The sequence below is a fragment of the Misgurnus anguillicaudatus genome, chromosome 11, assembly GCF_027580225.2.
Source record: "Misgurnus anguillicaudatus chromosome 11, ASM2758022v2, whole genome shotgun sequence".
Classification (NCBI taxonomy): domain Eukaryota; kingdom Metazoa; phylum Chordata; class Actinopteri; order Cypriniformes; family Cobitidae; genus Misgurnus; species Misgurnus anguillicaudatus.
In genome coordinates, this window is record NC_073347.2 from 28499143 (window position 1) to 28524494 (window position 25352).

At 35.1% G+C, this 25352-nt stretch overlaps 3 long non-coding RNA genes across 3 annotated transcripts; all 3 read right to left on the reverse strand.

The window, feature by feature from the left end:
• Positions 1–1889: 1889 nt before the first annotated feature.
• On the reverse strand, positions 1890–24578 carry LOC129415516 (uncharacterized). The gene is made up of 5 exons (XR_012372198.1): positions 24245–24578; positions 2643–2664; positions 2510–2539; positions 2233–2394; positions 1890–2090 (listed from the first exon to the last, which is right to left on the reverse strand). It is a non-coding gene; the product is annotated as an uncharacterized lncRNA (long non-coding RNA).
• Positions 8055–9707, reverse strand: LOC129415517 (uncharacterized). Its single transcript, XR_008634863.2, has 3 exons — positions 9663–9707; positions 8949–9086; positions 8055–8226 (listed from the first exon to the last, which is right to left on the reverse strand). It is a non-coding gene; the product is annotated as an uncharacterized lncRNA (long non-coding RNA).
• Positions 17580–19994, reverse strand: LOC129415513 (uncharacterized). The gene is made up of 6 exons (XR_012372197.1): positions 19966–19994; positions 19276–19379; positions 19155–19193; positions 18508–18669; positions 18226–18324; positions 17580–17992 (listed from the first exon to the last, which is right to left on the reverse strand). It is a non-coding gene; the product is annotated as an uncharacterized lncRNA (long non-coding RNA).
• Positions 24579–25352: the final 774 nt, after the last annotated feature.

Genomic DNA, 25352 nt, shown 5'->3' on the forward strand with positions numbered 1-25352 from the left:
TATGGACGTCTTTTCTCGACTTATTCTGGCTGTCAGTGGACGTATAGATTGTGGCCAGTTTGGGCATCATTATACACGTCATTTATGGACTAATTATGGATGTCAATGGACGTACTGATTAGAGCCAGTATGGACGTCTTTTCTCGACTTATTCTGGCTGTCAGTGGACGTATAGATTGTGGCCAGTTTGGACATCATTATTCACGTCATTTATCGACTAATTATGGATGTCAATGGACGTACAGATTAGAGCCAGTATGGACGTCTTTTCTCGACTTATTCTGGCTGTCAGTGGACGTATAGATTGTGGCCAGTTTGGACATCATTATTCACGTCATTTATCGACTAATTATGGATGTCAATGGACGTACAGATTAGAGCCAGTATGGACGTCTTTTCTCGACTTATTCTGGCTGTCAGTGGACGTATAGATTGTGGCCAGTTTGGACATCATTACTCACGTCATTTATCGACTAATTATGGATGTCAATGGACGTACATATTAAAGCCAGTATGGACGTCTTTTCTCGACTTATTCTGGCTGTCAGTGGACGTATAGATTGTGGCCAGTTTGGACATCATTACTCACGTCATTTATCGACTAATTATGGATGTCAATGGACGTACAGATTAGAGCCAGTATGGACGTCTTTTCTCGACTTATTCTGGCTGTCAGTGGACGTATAGATTGTGGCCAGTTTGGGCATCATTATACACGTCATTTATGGACTAATTATGGATGTCAATGGACGTACTGATTAGAGCCAGTATGGACGTCTTTTCTCGACTTATTCTGGCTGTCAGTGGACGTATAGATTGTGGCCAGTTTGGACATCATTATTCACGTCATTTATCGACTAATTATGGATGTCAATGGACGTACAGATTAGAGCCAGTATGGACGTCTTTTCTCGACTTATTCTGGCTGTCAGTGGACGTATAGATTGTGGCCAGTTTGGACATCATTACTCACGTCATTTATCGACTAATTATGGATGTCAATGGACGTACAGATTAGAGCCAGTATGGACGTCTTTTCTCGACTTATTCTGGCTGTCAGTGGACGTATAGATTGTGGCCAGTTTGGACATCATTATACACGTCATTTATCGACTAATTATGGATGTCAATGGACGTACAGATTAGAGCCAGTATGGACGTCTTTTCTCGACTTATTCTGGCTGTCAGTGGACGTATAGATTGTGGCCAGTTTGGGCATCATTATACACGTCATTTATGGACTAATTATGGATGTCAATGGACGTACTGATTAGAGCCAGTATGGACGTCTTTTCTCGACTTATTCTGGCTGTCAGTGGACGTATAGATTGTGGCCAGTTTGGACATCATTATTCACGTCATTTATCGAGTAATTATGGATGTCAATGGACGTACAGATTAGAGCCAGTATGGACGTCTTTTCTCGACTTATTCTGGCTGTCAGTGGACGTTTAGATTGTGGCCAGTTTGGACGTCATTTCTCAGTGTCATTAATCAACTAATTCTGGCTGTCAATGGACGTTCGGATCATGGCCTGGACGGGCCGACGTGATATCAACCTGTGTATGTCCACAGACGTCGCATGCTCAGTGGGTATAAGCATTTAAAGTGAAGAGTTTAGCACGTGTGCTTAAAAGTCTAGAGTTTTTATGATATTATCCTACACTACAAAGGGAATATTAATTTTTTTCCAGAAGACTTCTTGCATAAAATAGATTCAAGCACTTTCAATGACCTGTATCTATGTATGTATATTTTCAAAAACTTCCCAGGGCCTTGAATATTTAACCCTAGATTCACAAACTTTCAAGGATTTTAGGGCCCGTGGGAACCCTGGTTTGATCACAAACCAACAAGAGGCAGTAATTGGTGAATAAAGTGCATTTTAATGTGATTATATACAACAAAGCTCAGATCTGATAATACACAAAGCTCAGCTCCTCAGTTATGCAGTGCTGTTGCTAACCATGCTTGCAAATCTGATAATACACAAAGCTCATGTCCTCAGGTAAAAAAGCTTGCAAATGCACCCATGGCGGCCCCCACTGCACCGACAGCGGCCTGACCTGCAACAGACAATCCCGCTGCACCTGGTAATACAGACATAAATAGTGTTAAAACAGGACCTGAAATGAACTAGTTGAAGGTGTACTGTATGTGTGTGTTCTTTATATGCAAATTTTAGTTTCATAATTTTAATTTATTATTAGAAATTTTATTACGATGATTCACCTGCTGATTGAAGAACTGCTACCACAGATCCAGCTGCGACCCCTCCACCGTTAGCCACAGCTGCAGTTGACATCAAACTGGCGGCACAAGAACCCGCAGCAACTCCTCCTGCAGTGAAACCAGCAGCTGCTAGAGCAGCAGGAGCTACAGCAACTGCGGCGACTGTCCACAAAAATATGAAATATTTGTATTTTCTTGCTGGATAATCAGCATATATAAATCAGAATAATAGTCAATATATTTCACTGTCCAGTAAAAAAAGATTATTTGTTTTTACCTGCACCTACACCCGTTGCAACTATCGTAACTAAAAGTTTGGATAATAGAGAAAAGTGTTTAATTTACAACAGCTAGAAAAGCACTATATACTCTACAAACATATTTGAAGATAGACCTAACGTTATACTTACAAGGATCCATTTGTGCAAAGCTTAACCGGGATCCTCTTGAAACGACTCTACTTAAAATTATATTCTACTCTTGCGTGAGAGTTGAAACGTGTCGCTCTCTATGTCAATAGGGTGGATCTTTCTCAAGAAACATAACTGGATCAAAATAAATAAGTTACGTAAACGGTGACGCTCCGTTATTTCAACCGATTCTCTTCAGTGAGTCTGTTCTCGACTCGAGGGGTGACTGGTAATTCACTTTGTCTTGAAATATCTGACATTCTGACGTGCAATAGACAACAGCGAGTATTATGGTAACAAGTAACGTTATCTTCTTTTGCATGTTTGTCCTTATATTGATGCGCGATCTGGTCGCAAATCGGTCTGAATAAACGAAAACTTAATAGTTCTTTTAAACGGTTCACGAAAATGAATCGTCCGAAAGAATCGGTTAGGCGTTCCTATGACAAAAAAGGCGAAACCGAAACTTAAACAGTTTCCTAGAAAACTCGTGCGATGCTAAACCTAAAAGTGCCTAATATTGCTACTACCCAGTCTCGGACGTTAAAAAACTCATGTCGTAAAAATGTCCAATACTGCTAGATTTTAACAGGAAAATGAACTATAGTTTTACAACAGTAGAATTAAAAAAAAATATGCTTCTTTGTATATTAAACATTTTTCTGTTTTATTCAGCTATCCCATGCAAACAACAATCATATCACAACAACTCTTAGGTAGAAGATGTATTTTATTGTGGTGACAAGGAGCAAAATTGTAAATTTAACATTAAATTAAATATTAAATTTTAAGACACATCTCCCTTACAAGGCAGGTTTGTTGATTGAAAGGTCCTCATTGAGTAACAACGATTTAATTTATATTTTATTTAAATCATTTGATTAAGAAACAAGAAGCTCAAATCTGATAATACACAATGCTCATGTCCTCAGGTAAAAAAGCTTGCAAATGCACCAAAGGTGCCCCCACAGCAGCCACAGCGGCCTGACCTGCCACAGACAATCCAGCTGCACCTATAGACATATAAAACAACAACTGGTACCTTTAACGAGAGCACAAAAGCATGGGGCAGTATTGTTAAATTGCTTCAACCAATTCCTCTGGTTACATGGATAATATAATTATTTAACCCTCCCTAAGTAAGTTGTGATTGTGATTACATGGGCTATAAGGTGATAGCAAGAACTGGTCTTCATTCCTACCTTGGTTAAGTTGTTCATATGATTCACTATATTAAGCTAAAAGACGCTGTCTTCGTATGGACTTGTATCCATGAAAAGGCCCCCGAAGGAACACTTTGGTTTATACTTTAAAAATATTGAATAATATATCATATAAATAAATGTAATTAATTAATAAAATATATTTTACAAATTGTACACTAACACTAACTAGGCCTATCTCAATGCAGTGCTGACATTTAAAATATATTTTTAGAGTGAAATTATGTAAGAATTGCTGTAATATCCTGACCAAAAGGCACCACCACCCTGGGAGACACAGCGGGGCGTTCCACAGGACAGGTGCTTGCGACAAACAAGGACATTCAAAGAGATATCTTTAACTTACATCACTTCAGGTTTCCTCCCGAACCCACAGCAAGGGAGCCGAGATCCCGCAACACCTCCATCGAGAACCAGAACGTTCCACAGAACTCAGTGGACTCCCCACAGAGTCACTTTGGTTTTCAAACCCCAAATTTAATTCTTCCACCCTGAAGCTATTTTGGGGATTTTCGCCTGGATTTGGCCTACCCAATTTCAAAAGCTTCCCATACCCACATGCAGAGGTTTACATACAAATGTTTGGTATCATTTTACAGGAAACCCTTTGAAATTACATAAAACACTGTTGAAAGTGCTAAACATGGTTGTATGTGATGTCAGTCCTCTAATAAACACAAAAATAAATAGGCGCTTTTTGATGTTTTTTTTCTAAAGTTTTTATTTGAAAGTGTATAACTCTGGCCCTGGGTGCCTCAGCTCCCTGCAGACAGTTTTGTTTGATTCCAGCAATTGCCAGCTTACAGAGGAAAAAGGAATTTTTTCTCTATCATAATCTATACAAAAGTTATTTTACTCCAACTAAAGGAAGGAATAATACCCTTTTTGTATTTAATTTCCACCTAAAAATATTTGAAGTGCTCCCATAACACATACAGTGGAATAAATGCAATTGCTTTATATCATTTTAAAGAAAACACTTTGAAGTTACATAAAAAGCTGCTGTTTGTGAAAAATATTGTTATTTATGTTGTTTTTCATACGATGAAACACCAAATTTTCTTTTTTTATGTTGTAAATACTGTCTTTGATAGTGTATAACTCTGGTTCTGTGTGCTCTAGCAGACTGCAAACAGTTCTGGTTGTTAACAGCAGCAGACAGTAAACACCCAAAAAAAGAATGATCTCTTTAGCATGTCGCATTCAAAAGTTATTCTTATTTTACTGAAGTGTGCGAAAATACATTTTTTATATAAATATAAATTTTTTGTTTTGCACATATAATAAATAGCAAGGGATTAATTATGCACACAACCAAAGAAAATGTTGTGAATGGACTCATTTTTTAGAGTAGGACCTAATATAAAAGATGGTGTATCATTTGTGGCTATATGTGCTATCTGAGGCAGTTCATGCTCAAGTTTCGCATACGTTTACAAAAGACGATTTTTTACCTTATTATTCATTCAACTATTGTTGGATATGTGTTAATAATAGAACAAGAATAACGCTGTAGCCTTATTCCTGAGAGTGAGAGCTTTCATTTGATATAAGACTTGCCCATGTTTGTCATATTTAAAAAATATGAAATATGTGAATATTAAATCATATACAAAATTATGGGGGGGGGGGTGATAGTGTAAATTAAGTGTAAATAACTTTCTTAGAGTAAAAGATTTCTCAAAGTGATGCATATCTGCAGAAAGAAGAGACTCTAAGCTTTCAAACAGTATCTCATATGTGTTACTGGGGTCCATGACAGACCATTAACAATTAAAAGAATATTTTATATTAAGTCAAAATGAGAAATTTTGGACCCGGGACAGGGTCCTAGGGTTGAAGAGGTTAAGTTATATATATAAAGTTGTATAGGTAGTTGGCTGGCGTTGCATAAGTATTTTAAAGAGCAGCTCGCATGGGGCAGTTGTTTCAACAATTTCCTCTGGTTATATACGGATAGACAAAATTATTTAACCCTAACTAAGTTGTGTTATCGTGATTACTATAGCTATAAGGACTTCTGATTACTGCCCCTACTTTGATTAAGTTGTTGTATATGACTCGCTATACCAAATTAGACGCCAATTTGGACCTCGGATCATCGGATGGGTTTGTATTGTATATAGATGATTACAGTGGCCGAAGTTGCCAGACCTCTGGTATGGTCGAGTTTTATGTTTCAGAATCTGCACAACGGCCAGTGTGGACTGATACGACATCAGTAATTGAATGAATGAGTCCATTACTATGAGTCAGCCAAATAGAATGATTGTTTATCTAAATTTATTAATCACAAACAAATTCTTAAAATGTTTCATTATAGAGTCAGATGAAATAATGAGGTAATGTATATTCATTTATATTTGTTTGTAAACAAATGTCTATAACCAATTCTGTTATGTTGTGTAAAGGAAAGACAGTAACATGTAAGAATCCTTCTGCCGCGCCATCGGCTACCCAGCTAACAGAAAAAAGTTCTAAGAACGTTCCCTGAAAGTTCTTTACGTTCCCAAAAACGTTCTGCCAACGTTAAAAGTGTCCAGTTTTCTTGACGTTCTAAGAACGTTTTTGTGTTGTCTCAACGTTAGAGTAATGTTACATTTTACCATTTTTAAACGTTATGACAATGTCATGTTTTAATGTTCACACAATGTTTAAAACGACAACTGTTTATTATATTGACTTGTTTAATTGTTATGTAAATGATAGAGAAACATTGCATTTTATTATATTTATTTTTTATATTTATATTATTTTATTATATTTATTATATATTTATTATATATTATATATCTATTATATATAAGTTTAGATGTTGATGTTTTGTTTCATTTTAAGTCACCCTTATTGTGATTAGTGTTTGTTTTAGTTGGGCTCTTGAGCCTTGTCTTTTGCTTGCTAGTTTTTTCCCTGGTTGTGTTAACTTTTTGTTAATACACCACATTTGTTATGAACATGTTAAGTTAATAGTGTAATTCTGTGGTGTGGTGGTTGGTACATAATGGTAAAAAATCATTCCTAATTAATTTACTAATCAAAAGTTTATTTTCTGTCAAAAATGTAAATGAGATCCAGCACTTTCACAGCAGTTTGTCATTAAGGAGTTTTAGAAACTTTGGACAAAAAATATCTGCTATTTAATTGGGATGCACAAACATCAAGAATCAGACTATGAATCTCAATCATGGTGACAATTAAATGAAAAACTTCATGCTGCAATGCATGCTGGGTATTAACAAATTAAAAATCTCATTCAGGACTCCCAGCATGCACTGCGGCATGGATAAATAATGATTTTTTTAAACAATTTTCTTTGTCACCATGGTTGAGATTCATAGTCTGATTCTTGATGTTTGTGCATTACAATTATACAGCAGATATTTTTTGTCCAAAGTTTCTTAAACTCCTTAATGACAAACTGCTGTGAAAGTGCTGGATCTCATTTACATTATTGACAGAAAATAAACTTTTGATTAGTAAATTAATTAGGAATGATTTTTTACCATTATGTATCAACCACCACACCACAGAATTACACTACTAACTTAACAAGTTCATAACAAATGTGGTGTATTAACAAAAAGTTAACACAACCAGGGAAAAAACTAGCAAGCAAAAGACAAGGCTCAAGAGCCCAACTAAAACGAACACTAATCACAATAATGGTGACTTAAAATGAAACAAAACGTCAACATCTAAACTTATATATAATAGATATATAAAATATAATAAATATATAATATATAATAAATATAATAAAATAATATAAATATACAAAATAAATATAATAAAATGCAATGTTTCTCTATCATTTACATAACAATTAAACAAGTCAATATAATAAACAGTTGTTGTTTTAAACATTGTGTGAACATTAAAACATGACATTGTCATAACGTTTAAAAATGGTAAAATGTAACATTACTCTAACGTTGAGACAACACAAAAACGTTCTTAGAACGTCAAGAAAACTGGACACTTTTAACGTTGGCAGAACGTTTTTGGGAACGTAAAGAACTTTCAGGGAACGTTCTTAGAACTTTTTTCTGTTAGCTGGGTACAGACCTGTGGGCGGACCCGGAAAAGGGACCTTACAATTACCATGATTACCCATAACCCATGACAAATAATAGCCCACCTAACGTAGATCATGCCAAAGTAAGTTTGATCACAAACAAACAAGAGGCAGTTAGTGTTGAATAATGTGCATTTTATTCATTTCATGTGATTAACAGACAACAAAGCTCAGATCTGATAATACACAAAGATCAGATCCTCAGTAATCCAGTGTTGTTGCTAGCCATGCTTGCCCTTGTTGGCCCCCTTAGCGGCCTGACCTGCACCAGTCGATCGAGCTGCACCTAGTTATATAAATAGTGTTAAAACAGGACCTGAAATGATTTGATAGTTGAAGGTGTACTTTATGTGTGTGTTCTTCATACAGGGTTCATAAATATTTTTCATTTTAAAATTCCATACTTTTCCAATCTCAAACATACAGACTTTCCTGAAGATTTTTCACATCATAGTTAAATCTAAAAAAACATTCACATACCTCATACAAATTAATTAACACCAAACCAAGACAGGTTCAATGAACATTTTATTGGAATTTAAGTGGAATATAATTCTACTGGAGGATAGCAGTTGGGAACCAAAATACATCCTATTGGAATAATGCCCAAACACACTACAAAACTGAATTTTGTAATGGTTTTAATAGAAACCATAATGAACAGAAATTATTGAATTTTTGTGATGGTATCTATTGTTATTTCAGCAGGGTAGTACAGATAAAAAATGGTTTCTTTAATTAATTTTTTGTGCAAAGTGATCCATCAGGGATGGCGTAAGACTAACATTCAACAAACACAGGTCAATAGGGATATGAACATGTATATATAGCGTGAATATTCATTAAAATGTTTACAATTCTGCTCAGCTAAAAGTACAGGATTATGACATGAATGATCACTATTCCATAAATTTCATACTTTTCCAAAACGTGTAGGAACCCTGCGCAAAATTATTTCATACTTTTTATTTATTATTAGAGTTTCTTTTATGATGATTTTTGATTCACCTGCAGATTGAGAAGCTGCTACCACAGATCCAGCTGCGACCCCTCCACCATTAGCAATAGCTTCAGCTGACATCTGATCGGCAGCCTTAGAACCCTTAGTTATTCCTTCTGGTGTGAAACCATCATTTTTTAGATCAGCTGTTGATGGAAAGATGACATTTGTATTTAGTTAGTTTAGGGACAACACACACATGGGTTATCCCAGAATCCACACATCTCTATGGTATTATTGAAACAACACATTTTGTGATACTTTTGTATTTACCAGAAAATCAACACAAAATGACACATAGGGGCGGATTCCCGAACAGGGATTAGACTAGTCCTAGACTAAAATAAATGCAAGAGCCGTCCAAACTCAAAACAAGTTGCACTGACATATCTTTAAATACATCAGTGCCCTTTGTTTTGCCTCAAAATGCACATAAGCAATGTTTTTAGTGAGGCATGTTTGTTTAAACTAGTTATATTTCCCAATTAAACTTAGGTCTAGTCCTTGGTTAAGCATACCACTGTCTGGGAAACCACCCCATAATGTGTTAAAAGCATAACACAAAAATTTGTAAAAATGAACAAAGATGTATACAAAGTTCTAATGACATTAAAATAAACATGTATTTATTCTTAATTTGTAAGAAAATGCTATAATTTTATTGATCAATAGCTAATAGACATTTAAGATTCCACACTACAGTTTTATATATAAATACTTACCAGGATTCATCTTTTCAAACTGACCAAAACCAGGATGCTTTAGACCTTTTGTGTTTATGTTGAAACTTAAAACTCTCTGGTTTGGGTGGATCTTTCACAAGAAGCAAAACTTAAAATAAAGCCAAACCCCAGACAAGCAAGCTGTCAAAAATAATTCAACAAACATGTCAATGATGTACAGAATTAAAAGTTAAAAGACAGGTTTAAGTAATAGTTTTTAGAGATGTTACAACAGATCATTGTTTATTTGACAAAGATGTGTCAAAAAATCACCAATACCTAAATTGTAGATTGATTTTGTATTAAAATGTGAAATTGAAAATTATTAATTTTATAATCTCAGAGAATAAAATAATAATTTAAAACTTTTATTGTAACCTAAAAAGGTATATTGAAAAGCAGGTTTAAAGATAAGCTTCACATTAGATTCATATTGTTTTTCTTTTATTGGAGGCATACTGGCAACCAGTTGACTTTTATTTATTAACAAAAGGTCTTGATGTGGCATAAACTCTTTGGATTCCATTCTCAATTTTCTTTATATCAGAATCATCATCCGGCTCAGATGAAAATTATTTTCTTAGATGAGATTTAGGTGATTTTGAAGAAAAAAAAACAAATCTGCTGCTTCACCCACAGATTTTTAGGACTGCAAGTCTGTTACATGTTTCATGAGTTATGGACCTGCAGACAGCGACCAACCTTCTAGCACAGTGGTTCTCAAACTTTTTCAACGTGCGGCCCCCTTGTGTACGGAGCAACCCCCCCCCCAATGAAAATGGTAAAGTTCGTTTTATGATCAATATTAATAAATAATAATAGTTGAAATGTTATCGAGGGTGGGAAATTAATTACTGAATATTAGATTTTTTTAAGATTATTATTTACCAAAAAATATTATTTTCAGTACTGGCTCAAGGCCACAGCAGAGTTCAGCCCTTCAACCAAAACACATTTACATAGTAGTAAAAAATCTGACAAAAAACAGGTTGTCAGAACTTTGAACTCATTAACTTTGAGTGTTCTATAAATATTTTCTGGGCTGTTCTTTCCTCTACTATTACAGTAATTTATTGTATTCACAAATGAATCATGCAGTCATTGAGGAAGTTATCAACATAACACTATGAACATCTTTTTAGAAAAAGAAGATCTTCTGTATTTGAATATGATATTTTTAATATTTTAGAATGTGATTTCCATAAAACAAATAGGCTACTAAAAATTAGAATATAAGAAAAGCACTTCAAAGTAATACACAAATACTGACTAATTATTAATAGAGATTACTAAAATACTGAGATTAATAGAGACGAACAAACTTTAATCTTACAAATAGTGTGATGTGCATAGGTCACATCAATGTAAGTTTAATCACAAACTAACAGGAGACAGTCAGTTTGATGATAAAATACGTGTTATTTATCTAATTTGATAAATAGACATCAAAGAGATCAGCTGCATGTAAATATATGAAGAGTTTGGTTCCAAAACCAGATAACGTTTTTTATTTTTTTTAAACCAATTGTGCATTCCAATTAATATCAATCAAACTGCAGTTGGTTTGTTTTGATTTAAGCCTTCATAACCAAACAATAGAGCTAAGTAGCACAATACAACACAAAAAACATGATAACATAATAATAAACATGTTTTGATTTTTTTTTAAACAAGTTATCATGTTTTGGAACCAAACACTTCATATAATAGCCTGTGTGATTGATGAACTTAGCCTTCGTGAGAGTTGAAACTTAAAGTGATCCAGGCACTCAGGTAAGTCTTTCTCAAGAAACAAAACTGAGACCTGAAATGAACAAACATGTCAAGTATGTGCAGCATCACAACTGATAGACCCAGTGATAAGCAGCTATTATGGACCATTAGGCTATATGGTAAAGTTTGTTTTATGATCAATATAAATAAAAAATAATATTTTAAATGTTATAGAGGGTGGGATGTGAATGAATATTAGATTTTTTATATTATTATTTACAAAAAAATATTATTTTCAGTACTGGCTCAAGGCCACAGCAGAGTTCAGACCTTCAACCAAAATACATTTACATAGTAGCAATCTGACAAAAAAACAGGTTGTCAGAGAATGACTGGATGTGACAGCACACCCTGACCTTCCCTCTTGAGGAACAATTTGAAAATTCCATAGAGAAATTCCATAGAGGAAAAAAGCCCCACATCCCTATTTAAATTCTTAGGTAATTAGACGGTGGGCCGAGGGGAGATTTCGTGTTATCAGACGATCTCTGGTGATGGATAACCCAGTTTTTTTATGTAACCGCTACGCTTTTCAACAAAGCAAATAAAAATTGTTGCCACTTACATACCTTGCACATTACTATAATATCGGTAACTTTCTTCAGGTTATTTTCCCGGCGAATAGAGCAAGCAGCTACGTTTGGGGTCCGAAGTTCATGACGTATTTGTTGCCTTCATCCAATAGCGTGCGGGGAAAAGTGATGACGCGTGTCAACACACTGGCGAGTTTCGCATGAAAGATTGAACTTGTTAACTAATTTTAGCCACTAATGCAGTTTTAATATTCAGTTTGACACAAAATGTGAATGTAGAGGTAACGTTGCCCATTCTTACTGTTTTTATTTTATGTAACCATCTTTGTCATGTCCTGTAATCTTTAATAAATACACCGTTCTGATATCTGTTATCGCTTGGAAACACAACGTCATAAAGCAAGACAGACAATTATTTTCCCTGCTTTATCATGTTTACTGGAAAGAAATGTCAAAAAATGAAGTGCTGCATGCATGTATCTGAGGGTAGTGGACCCACCATTCCCTTCACAGGCACAAGTTGGCAGAAATTGATTTAATCAGTGTTTCTGTGGAAATACCTTGAATGCAGAGAAAGCATTATACAAGAATACAGGCATATAAGTTACAAAGCCAGGAACCGAAAAACAAGTTAGTCACACTAGCTAACACTAGCTACCACAGGCAGTGCTACAGCTATTTTACAAATATCACAAAGATAAAAAGCGAACAAAGGAGAAGAGAGGAAGTTTTTATTGAAGAAACTGCAAAGGAAGGTTGGTAGTATATTGTATAGACATGCAGTGAAGAAAGTAGCATGTTTACAGTAGTATAAATTAAATATGCAATGTTTTAGCAGTAGCCTTTAAATAGCAGAGGAAAATTGCATCAAAGACAAATGGTTTAAGATTATTATAACAGTTACATAGAAAATCGCTGGGGGATGGCAACATATACAGTGTATATACATACACATGTGCAGTGTAGTAAAAGTATAAGAGTAGTACAAATGTAGATGCAGTGTATTAACAGTAATATAATAAAAACAACCTACAAAATTTACCTTTTCAATTATGGCATCGTTATTATCAACAAGACCAGACACCTGGGGTCTCATTTATAAATCCTTACTAAAAGTCTACGCACGCACAAAAGCCAAAAATGGCATACGCCAAAAAATACTAAGACAAAACAAAGCACTGTTCCCCCTACAAATCACAGATCACCCGCAAGCGCTCACACACGAATCATCCTCAAGTCCCGCCCTGCAGGCCCATCTCCCATTGAGTTTTTTTTTTTAATAGATCACAACCTTGGGAACTGGTGTACGCACATTTCCAGCCCCGTTTTGTGCGTACGGCAGTTCCCACACAAAGGTTGTGATCTATAAAAAAAAAAAAAATTAATGGGAGATGGGCTTGCAGGGTGGGACCTGAGGATGATTCATGTATGAACACTTGCAGGTGATCTGTGATTTGTAGAGGGAACAGTGCTTTGTTTTATAAGTATTAATATTTTTTTGGTGTATGCCATTTTTGGCTTTTGTGTGTACGTGGACTTTTGGTAAGGATCCTACGCACAGTTTTATAAATAAGACCCCTAAATGATGTGAAACTGGTTTATTACCCATGTTAAGGGAACAGGTGGAACCAATATATGTAGCATGTGTTTTTCCCTGATGAAAGTTAAACCCCATTCACACAGACCTCTGGTCCCAGAAAATACCCGTAAAATTGCCAGACAAGCGTCTGTGTGAACAAAAACTGGTTCCGTTAATCTTCTGGGATCGTTGCCGGAAAGAGGACCTAGTAAGATACACGGGTAACCCTCTGTGTGAACAAGAAGCCGCAAGAATGCCGTAATGGGCGTGTCGAAGTGAGGACGCGCGCGTCATCATCGCAACACAAGTTATGGTTCAGCTCCTTACAACGAGAGATAACATGCATATAAACATTCACCACGAGAAATGTTGCAAACTAGATTGAAGCAGTTATCAGGAAATGATAAATGAGACGCATAAACAATGACGTACGTGCCGTAGTGAGGACGCGTGTGTCATGGCAACATGAAGTTGGTTCAACTCTTTAAAATGAGGGATTTACAACATTCACGACGAGAAATGGCAGCAAACTGGACTGAAGCAGATATCAGGTAAGTTAGCTCATTACTTACTGCGTTGAAACGGAGATCATTCAGCAGCATAAAAGAATATCGCGTCACGTGCTCATTTGAGCTATAATTAACGAAAATACCCGCACGTCAACCCAACAAGATAATATCGTTCAGCTCCTCAAAATGCAGGTTTTAAATGCATATAAACAATCACGATGAGAAATGTCTGAAAACTGTATCAAAGCAGAAATCAGGGAGCTCGTCAAATATCCACTCTGAAGCTGAGATCATTCACCAGAATAGAACTGTGCGTTCACGCGCTCCTTTGTAGTCTTATCATAAACAAAAATGCACGCGAGTTGTTTCTGGAGAGAGAAATAATAAATAATATGCAAACTTCAGACGCTGCGAAGAAGAGAGGGCGGGACTTTCAACAGGTCACGTGTCTTTCCGGGACCATCACATATGCCGGGTTAACTTGGCAGTGTGAATGAATAAAATATCAAGCGGTCCCGTAAAATTCCAGGATGCTTGTGCCGTGTATCTTACGGAATATCTGTGTGAAAAGGGCTTTACAAATCATTTTTCTTCAATCAGTGATGTGCAGAACCTAAACATATTGTTTAGCACTTTTTTAGTGGTAGAGGCAGAGGATGGAGGGGCAGCGCCAGTAAAAACACAGGCTCTAAGGTCTTAAGCCCATGGTCTTTACACATCCAAGCAGGCCCCACACCTTGCATTATCTGCAAACATAAGAAGTATACGGTTCAGAAAAACAGCAGTAAAGGGGTTCAAATAAAATTAACAGTATAAAAACAAGGTATCACTTCACCTGCCCTTACAAAAATTAACCATTGTTTTTCTACAGTTAAAAAATGGTTACTGTAGTAAAACCATGGTAACCACAAAATAACTATTGTTTTGACAACTATGGTTTTCAAAAACCATAGTTAAATCGTGGTTAGTGTAGTAAAACCATAGTTTTGCTGATAGTTATCAATACAACAAAATACCTTGGTTACTACACTTTTACCACAATAAAACCATGGTTAATTTTCGTAAGGGTGCTATCGAGATTATACCAGGTACCTCACCACACAAAAACACGAGAACATTAACTAAATGGGTACAAGCACTTCTGCAAAACAGTCATTGACGAGAGGCTGTTAACAACGTGAACTTTGACTGTCAAAGCTAAATTTACTTTTCAAAAAAACTGTGGAAGAAACAGAGGGAGTGAACATTGCAGCTTATAAAAACTATAATACTGTGAAAAGCATAAAATATATCGTAATGTACATTTTCGCTGCTCTAGTTGTCTACACCCAAGCAGCTGTCGAAGTGTGGCTTGCCCACCGGTCATTTTCAAGCGCAGTGGGCGCAAACTTTATGAAATATTACTAGAACAACCGGCTGGGGTGTGTCTCTCTTAAACGGAGATGTAAGAGAAATGAAGACGACACATATACATGTTTTGTGTATGATCGATCGGCGGTAAAAGTGAATCTGCACGGAACATCGTTGTTGTACTGAACGGTTAACGTTAGTCTACGCCTACGTAAAACGACACTAACGAGACACATACATCCGTTTGAACAAACCAGTGTACACAACAAACATTTTAAATAGATATCAATTAAATCAAATGAATACTTACAATCACACAAAGAATGTCCTTGGCGATGGTCAATTCCGCTGCAGCTCGTTTATGAATCCGTAACAGCTGTTCTATTAACCTAAATCTGATTGGTTAATAATAATCCTATGTCAGTATCTTGCCGCTCTATTGGTTCGACTGATATAGTAGGCAAAAGCGTTTGCCTGCATATTTACGGGGGCATTTTATCATTTCGGGGGAAAATGTGCAATAAATGCGAGTGGCAACACTTTTCATATCGTTGAGAATAAAACAACCGTCCAAACTTTACAAATTCAGGTTCTCCCTCCATGGGGATCATCCATTTCGAAAAGTAAAGCAGATACGGAGCCTCGGCCCACCGTCTAAATGAAGTAGGGGAGTTGTCACACTTTTCACTGTCTAACATTTACTGAGCACCATCACAATGGTATAAATCTTATACCAAATGAAAAAAGGAAGTCTTGGGCACGTATGTTGTATTCATTACATTTTCATATCTCATTACAGAGTAGTAGACTGTTGAATAAAGAATGTTCACTTCTGACAATCTGCCCCATCGGCAGGTAAGTTGTCACACTAGATTATCTAAAAAGAACAATACAATTTAATTGTGATTATTGGGTTATCTTCATTCTGAACCCTAAGTTAAGGATTGTTTCAAACACAGCTGAAGCAGCAAATGAAGGTGTTCAGGGTTGCTTGATAATTACAGACAGGTGTATGAGCAGGGTTTCAGACACCTGACCAACGGTTTAGGAATGCACAGAGTGAAACATCAGATTATCTTATCTCTTTACCCCTGGTTAAGAAAGAACAGTGTGAAACGTGAAACAGATAACCCAGGTATCCGTTAACCCAGGGTTTAGAATAACCCCAAAGTCACTGAGACAACTTGCCCCAAACTGACATGTGTGTTGCTAATGTTTACTAAATCTCAGGGTTAACTCAGCATAGCAAGTCAGTTAAAGTATCAAAAGACACATTATTGTCTCCACTATTTTGTGCAAAAGAATAATTTTTAACATAAATACCTAACAAAGTTGTATTTTATAAATTGTAAAGTGCAAATTACTTTTTAGTGCTAACGTCAGATTGATCTTGTGAACAAGAAGTAGACTATAGAAGAAGTCATCACACAAAGTGGCTATTTGATTTTTGAGATAAAGCTTCTAGTGTTGGAGTTATGAATAGTGTTATAAAATACCCCGCTCTCCCCTTAAAGGCGGAGTCCATGATGTTTGAAAGCCAATGTTAATATTTGAAATCACCTAAACAAACACGCCCCTACCCCAATAGAATCTGGACCTTCTGTTGATAGACCCGCCCCACACATACGCAAACTGGCATTTGATTTGATTTGATTGGCTATAAGTGTGTTTTGGTAGTCGGCCCGTCTCCTTCTCCAAACCGTTTTTCAAACATCGTGGACTCCGCCTTTAAACTCCACAATAAACCTAGTGTATACACTCTCAGAAAAAAAGGTCCTAATATATGTACCATTTTGTTACAGATATGTACTTTTCAGGTACCAGTATGTTCATTTAACGTAACAAAAAGTACAGTGCCTTTAAGGTACCAATATGCACTGGCCTTTAATTACAAAAGTGTACTTTTTGAAAATGTACCGACCCAGTGACACCTTTTACTTGTACCTTTCTTTCTTAGTGTATAGGAAAGGGAAAATGTAAATTATATTACTAAATTTGAAATTTTGTTTTATACTAAAGAAATTTTATTTTGCATACTGCAGATTTTCAGCTGTCAGAGAAGTATACATGGCATCCCAAACTATTTGTCTTTTTGGAGTTTGTTTTAAGTTTATCTTTCAGAATTACCACAACACAAAATGATACTTGAAAAAATACAACACTCACAAATATGTTATATTAATATGTTTATTAATATTAGCAATTTAAAAACTGCATTCATTTCTAATTCCTTGTTTTGATTCTAACATGGCTGCAGGTGAAAGTTTGGAGGCTGATTGCTTAGTAATGTGTTAATACAACTGATAGAAATAGAAAATACAGAACATGAACTATGCCATTACTAATTTATAATACAATGTATTATTAATCATTATAATGGTCAGAGTTCACATACCTATGTTAACAATAATGACCAGAAATGTAGAAATACAGTAATAGTGAGATCATGAAAAGCTTTATGTATATTATTACATAAACAGGCATTGCAGGACAGATAGGAAAGTCCAGTTGCCGACAATGTTGGCAATTGTCTCCACCGCAACCTCCATAGCATACGACTTTATATGACAGAGATTTCAGCAGCACCTAATGACAAAAATTAACTTATAGTGATTTTCCTAAAAGCATCAGTCGTTTTAAAACTCTTTTATTACATTTTAGCACTAAGGCAACATGTTAAGACATTTCACCATTAGATATCTGAAATATGTCCCTGAAAAAGCCAATCTAAATGTATTAACAAATGATTAGTCTTAAGTAATCAATATTTATAATAAGGTAAAAAACTATTCAACAGTCTAAGTGTATTAGGAATTCACCTGTGACTCATTAACTGCAAAAGTAACTCAAAGTTGCACCTGCAGCGCCCCCTACGGTCCCTATAACAGCATTAGCTGCGACAGGGATTCCAGCAGCACCTAAAAACAAGCAATGTGATAATTTATTAAATACAGAATCAATATAAATAAGTGCAAACATAAATAGAAATAAAATTTTAAAGATAAGCTATAGTTTCTGAATGACTAGACAAGGGACATCTGCACACTGTTAATAAAGCAACATTTTAATCAATTAAGATCAGGCACTGAAATTTGGCTAACCTGCGGCCTGCAGACCTGCTACTAGAGATCCAGCTGCAACCCCTCCACCATTAGCAGCAGCTACAGCTGATATCAAAGAGGCGGCATAAGAACCCGCAGCAACTCCTCCTGCAGTGAAACCAGCAGCCCCTAAAACAAGAGGAGCTGCAGCAACTGCTGTAACTGATGATGAAAAGATGGCATGTTTTTATTCATTTACAGGTTCAGATGAAATGGCATTAGAAACATCTTAGAGAACATAGAGAACAACCAAGTAAACAATAATTTGAATAGCATCAATAAGTCAATAAAAGACGTACAGACGCTTCTTCGTATTCATCATCGTTGATCTAGTATAAAACATGTATTAGGCCTTAAGTAATTTAGCTGTATTATTATTATAAACCACAAATCAATTGTGTGACACAAGTCATCGACACACTGCAAATCAACTTGTGATTGTGTAAAATATTTCTTCCTTGATAAGCTCTGCTTTCATAAAAACAACATTATTGACTGTGTAGCTGTATGGTCAAACATTACAAACTTTATCAGCTTTTAAAGTCAAAGGTGGTTAGCAATAAATGCAGCAAAATCTTAAGGTCCAAGAGTAAACATATTTTTAATATTAAAATGATATTTAAAATATTTTTTATTTCAGAATTTACCTGCTCCTGCACCTGTACCCACAATTGCAAGTATTGTACCTTAATAAGAAAAAATATAAGTAAAGCCAATTTTTATTGTGAGAAATAAACATTAAAACTCTACTGTTGTATTAGTACTCACATGTATCCATCTTTAGCTGAATGCACTGGAATGCTCTTCAACTGATTTGTTGTTTGAGAGTTGGACTTATAAGCTCTCTGGGAGGGCCTTGTCTGGAAATGAAACTGAAACAAATAAAAACAATGAGTTAAAATACTTAAGGAATAAAAATGTAGTTAAAAAAGAAAAGGTTTTGTGATTTAGACAGTGGACCAAAACTTTTTTATTTTCCTTCTTAGTAAACTGCAAAGTTTGCTTACAGAGTTCACATACTGCCTGAATGTCAGAACTCTAAACTGAATTTGAGAAAAAGAAGAAAAGGCCCAGAGAGGGTTGAAAACAATTGAAGTAACTAACTATGGTATTTAAGTAGAAACAGGGGTGGTAAAAGGTGACCAGCAATCTGTATGATCTGTCAAAATAATTAGGACCATATTATAAACTATAATAATAACTGTGATCATGTAAATGAAGAATGAATCAATTTGCTTTGATAAGATCTTTTGTTTACGTGCCTACGGAAAACAAAGGATCATTTTAAATTGGCGTTAAATCATCCACATTTTCTTCTGATTCTCAAACTAGAATCTAGAAAACTTGAATCTAAATTTAAATCACCAAATTTTGATACACAATTGCTTAATGAGAAAAAATATGAGTAAAACCACTTATCATTGTTTTAAATATAAACATTAAAATATTAGAACTCACATATGTCCATCTTAAGCTATACTGGGATGCTCGTTAACTAAACTGTTTTTGACATTAAGCTCTCTGGGACTGGGAGGGCCTTGCCAGGAAATAAAACTGAAACAAATAAAAACAATGAGTTTAAACACAAAAGTAAAATTAAAATAGTTCAAATAAAATAGGTTTTGTCTTAAAGATAGCGGACAAAACTTCTTTTTCTTATCTATCTCAGTAAACTCAAGAGTTTGCTTACAATGTTTCAGAACTCTAAACTGAATTTGAGAAAAATAAAGAAAGGGTTAGCAGGCGAAAACAAAACAATTTAAGTAACTAACATCTGTTATTTAAATAGAAACAGGTGTCCTTTTAGGTGACCAGCAATCTGTATGTTCTGTCATAATAATAAAGACCTGCTCTCTACTTAAAATTGGAAAAAAATTAAACATCTACATTTGTTTGTTACCTATTAAAACCAAACCTAAATGTCATTAAATGCTGTGAGAAATATCCATAAGGTATATTCTGATTTGTGCTATTTATGATTTGCTTGTAGTCAAATTAAAATAACACAAACAATAATGTGGCGCCTATGACAATTGTACTGTGTTTTATAATAATAATGCAGCTAAGGTGCTTTAGGCTTTAATTGCTGGATCCTAAACAAACACGGTGAATATGAAGAAATACCTGTTGGATAGGTTAGCAAATCCCTTTTGTTAGACTCATGCTTTTTGTTTGTGTTGTATATTAATGTTTACTGGGCTTTGCTCTGTCCTACACCTCCTTTATTTAATTGACTCACACACTCTTTCATAGAGGACACTGATTGCTATAAACAGTATTATTTTATTGCAGTAATTAATGTTTCTGACTGCTTATATAGTTCACATTTTTACATTTTTTATCTGTTTATTGATTTATGATTCGTATTTGAATTGGATTGTGAATAGGCTTCTGAATTATGATTTACTGGTTAATAAATTGGTATGTTTGGACTTATTTTGCATTACAGAATTATTGATTCTTGTAAATCATACCATAAATCTATGATTTGGGTTAAGATCATAATAATTGTAAATACGCTAACTAAGATGTCCAGCAATAAACATCTGGTTATAGTATTAAGTTGTATTGTATAGGGCTGCATGGGTACCTTTTAACAAGAGCACGCAAGCATAGGGCGGTATTGTTAAATTGCTTGCATGGATAGACTAATTATTTAACCCTAACTAAGTTGTATTTGTGATTACTATGTGGGCTATGGGATAGCAAGAACTTATGGTCTTCATCCCTACCTTGGTTAAGTTGTTCATATGATTCGCTATATCAAGCTGGAAGACACTAGCTTTAACCTCCGGTCTTCATGGACTTATATCCATGAAAAGGCCCCTGAAGGAACACTTTGGTTTATACTTTGAAAATTTTGAATAAAATATCATATGAAAAAATATAATAAATTAATAAAATATATCTTACAAATTGTACACTATAGGCCTATGTCAATGCAGTGCTGACATTTAAAAAATTTTGTTAAAGTGAGATTACAATGATGACCCATAACCTATGACAAATAATAGCCCACCTAGTGTAGATCATGCCAAAGTAAGTTTGGTCACAAACCATACGAGAGGCAGTTAGTGGTGAATAATGTGCATTTTATTTGTTTAATGTGATTAACAGACAACAAAGCTCAGATCTGATAATACACAAAGATCAGATCCTCAGTTATCCAGTGCTGTTGCTAACCATGCTTGCAGCTGCACCCATGACGGCCCCCACAGCACCCACAGCGGCCTGACCTGCAACAGACAATCCAGCTGCACCTATAGTGATATAAATAGTGTTAAAACAGGACTTGAAATGATTTGATAACAAGTTGAAGATGTACTGTATGTGTGTGTTCTTTATACAGGGTTTCTACACATTTTTCATTTCAAAATTCCATATTTTTAAATCTCAAAAATATACAGACTTCCCTGAAGATTTTTCACACCATATTTAAATCAAAAAAGCAATGGTTTTAAAAACCATCAACATGTATACACTTATATTTAGCTATACCTCATACAAACTAATTAACACCAAACCAAGACATGTTCATTTAATTGGAATATAATTCTACTGGAGGATTTGGGAACCAAAATACATCCTATTGGAATAATGCCTAAACACACTACAAAACATTTGTAATGGTTTTAATAGAAACCATTATGAACAGAAATTATTTGAATTTTTGTGATGGTATTGTTATTTCAGCAGGGTAGTACAGATAACATTTTATTCTTTAATTAATTTTTAGTGCAAAGTGATCCATAAGACTAACATTCACCAGGTCAATAGGGATATGAACATGTATATATAGCGTGAATATTCATAAAAATGTTTACAATTCTGCTCAGCTGAAAGTACAGGATTATGACATGAATGATCAGCAATATAACAGAATTGCATTATAGAAATACGCACATAAACAATCACTAACAACAAAAGCATAATATGATTGCAAGCTCTCTTAATCTTTTGTTCATTTGATTTAGTGATGCTGAGGTGCTGTAATGTTTGCTAACCATTTTAATGCTAGACTGACTCAGGATTTCATTGTTTATCCGTTGCTTGGTGACTTTGTTGCTTGACATATCATGGTTTCAAGTCTTGGCCTTGACTGGTGTTAATCTTGGTTAAGATGATATTGGAAATTGAGACATTTTCCCTTTCAGTCGCTGCCTCACCCATGTTGGAGATATATATCAAAATATTTGCACATATTTGCATATGTAGCATTGGTTTGCATTTTGGATCCTTAACCCAACCCAATATTTGCTTAACCAGCTGGTCTTTATATTCAGGAGTGTTAAGCCAGCCATCATAAAATTTACATTTACCCATTGTGGACGATTTTTCCCCATTCTCAGTTTTCTTTTTCCATACTAATCATCCAGACTTGGAAAAAACTTCAAATTCAAAATTTAAATGACAACTTCGGTATTTTACACTTAAAGCCCTGTTTTCAGATTGTTTATGATGAAATAGAACGGTTTTTACTGAAATTTCGACATATGCGGCTTTCCCGATAATTTTTGTGTGTTTCTTGTATCACCTCCCACCTCTATAATGGGTGTATAGGTGCACTGAAACAATCCTTCCTAAAATGCATGAAACTTTTGTTTACAAAGACGTGAAACTCACCGAGTGGTCAGGGGTGTTCACTGGTATGCTCACACAAAAATCGCTGCAAAAGATGCTTTCCAATAGGTTTTATCGTAGTTTTTGTCCAACTCCATTGACTTGTATTAGATGTGCTGTGAGGTACAATATTACTCACTTTGTTTCTATTCTTGCAATTGGCAAAGGTGGATTATTGCCACCAACTGGGCTGGAGTGTCTATTATTTGAGCTCTCAACAGAAGAATATACGGGTGTGAGGTGTTTGGAAAAATAGGTCCACAAGTTTACAATGAATGCTAAAACACCTGTTGGAAAGCATCTTTTGCAGCGATTTTTGTGTTAGCATATCAGTGAACACCCCTAACCACTTGGTGAGTTTCACGTCTTTGTAAACGAAAGTTTAATGCATTTTATGAAGGATTGTTCCAGTGCACACACACAGCCATTATAGAGGTGGGAGGTGAAACAACAAGCACCCGAAAATTCTCGGGCCAGCCACATGTCGAAATTTCAGTCAAAACCGCTCTATTTCATCATAAACAATCTGAAAACAGGGCCCCAAGTGTAAAATACCGAACTTGTTCTTTAACTTCTAAAATCAAATTTAATTCCATACTTTTCTAAAACGCGTAGGAACCCTCTAAATAATTTTTACTTATATACTTGTATACTTAATACTTTTAATGTATTATTAGAGTTTCTTTTATGATGATTTTTGACTCACCTGCAGATTGAAGAACTGCTACCACAGATCCAGCTGCGACCCCTCCACCATTAGCCGCAGCTGCAGTTGACATCAAACTGGCGGCGTAAGAACCCGCAGCAACTCCTGCTGAAGTAAAACCAGCAGCTGCTAGAGCAGCAGGAGCTACAGCAACTGCGGCGGCTGTCGGCAGAAAGATATTTGTATTTACTTGCTGGATAAGCAGCATAAATAAATCAGATAATCATTGTCCAGTCAAAAAACATTTAAATTGTAGTTATTTGTTTTACCTGCACCTACACCCGCTGCAGCCATTGTAACTAAAAGTATAGATAAAAGAGAAAAGTGTTTAATTGACAACAGCTAGAAAAGTGAAGAAGCACTTCTCTACATTTAAATATGAAGATGTACTTACGGGGATCCATTTGTGCAAATTTAACCGGGATTCTCTTGAAACGACTCTACTTGAAATGATACTCTTTTGCGTGAGAGTTAAAACTTGTAGCTCTCTGTGTCAACAGGGTGGATCTTTATCAAGACACGTAACTTAACTGGATCAAAACGACAAAAAACAAACATATCAAAAGGATCTAACAAGGATATTGACGTAAACCGTGACGCTCCGTTATTTGAAACTATTGACTCGAGTCATATGGTGACTCTTAACTCACGCTGTCTCGGAAATACACTTGACATTCCGACGTGCAATAAACAGCGAGTAGCCTAATATGATAACAATTAACTAGGCCTATGTCTGCTTTCGCATTTTTGTCTTTGCCTTGTCGCGATCTGCTCGCAAATCGGTCTGAATAAAAACTGAATTGTTATTTTAAACGGTTCACTAAAATGAATCGTCCGAAAGAAACGTTTCGGAGTTCCAATAACAAACACAAAGCGAAACCGAAACATGAATAGTTTCTTAGAAAACTCGTGCGATACTAAGTCCCTAATTTCCATAAATAAACTCTCTTTGGACTCTAGCCTACGCCTAAATCTTTTCCCCTAGGAGATTTTACTGTGGAACAACAAAGAAAATAAAACTCTTTTCTTTGATCAATGGTATAAAAATAATATTGTATTAGTTAGTTAGTTACTTAATAAAGATGGCAATTTATTAAAAGTACTAGGTATTTTTGGATAAATGTAAAATTAAACCCCAGGAATTCGCTGTTGTGAATCACTTGATGCTGTCCCCAAAAAAGGTATTGACTCTTTTTAGAAATATACCGCAGGATGGAGATCCAAACCTTATTTATTGGAGATATAAACATATTACAAAACAGAGTCACAAAATAACTACATTAGAAACAAATTTAATATCTTATTCAATTGTTGATTTTACTGGGGAAATTTCATATATATATATATATATATATATATATATATATATATATATATATATATATATATATATATATATATATATATATATATATATATATATATATATAAAGTAAAATGGCCTGTCTCCAAATCAAATGTTTCTCATTTTTGTAATATGTAAAGAACTGTAAAAGTAAAAAATCAGACAGAGCTTACA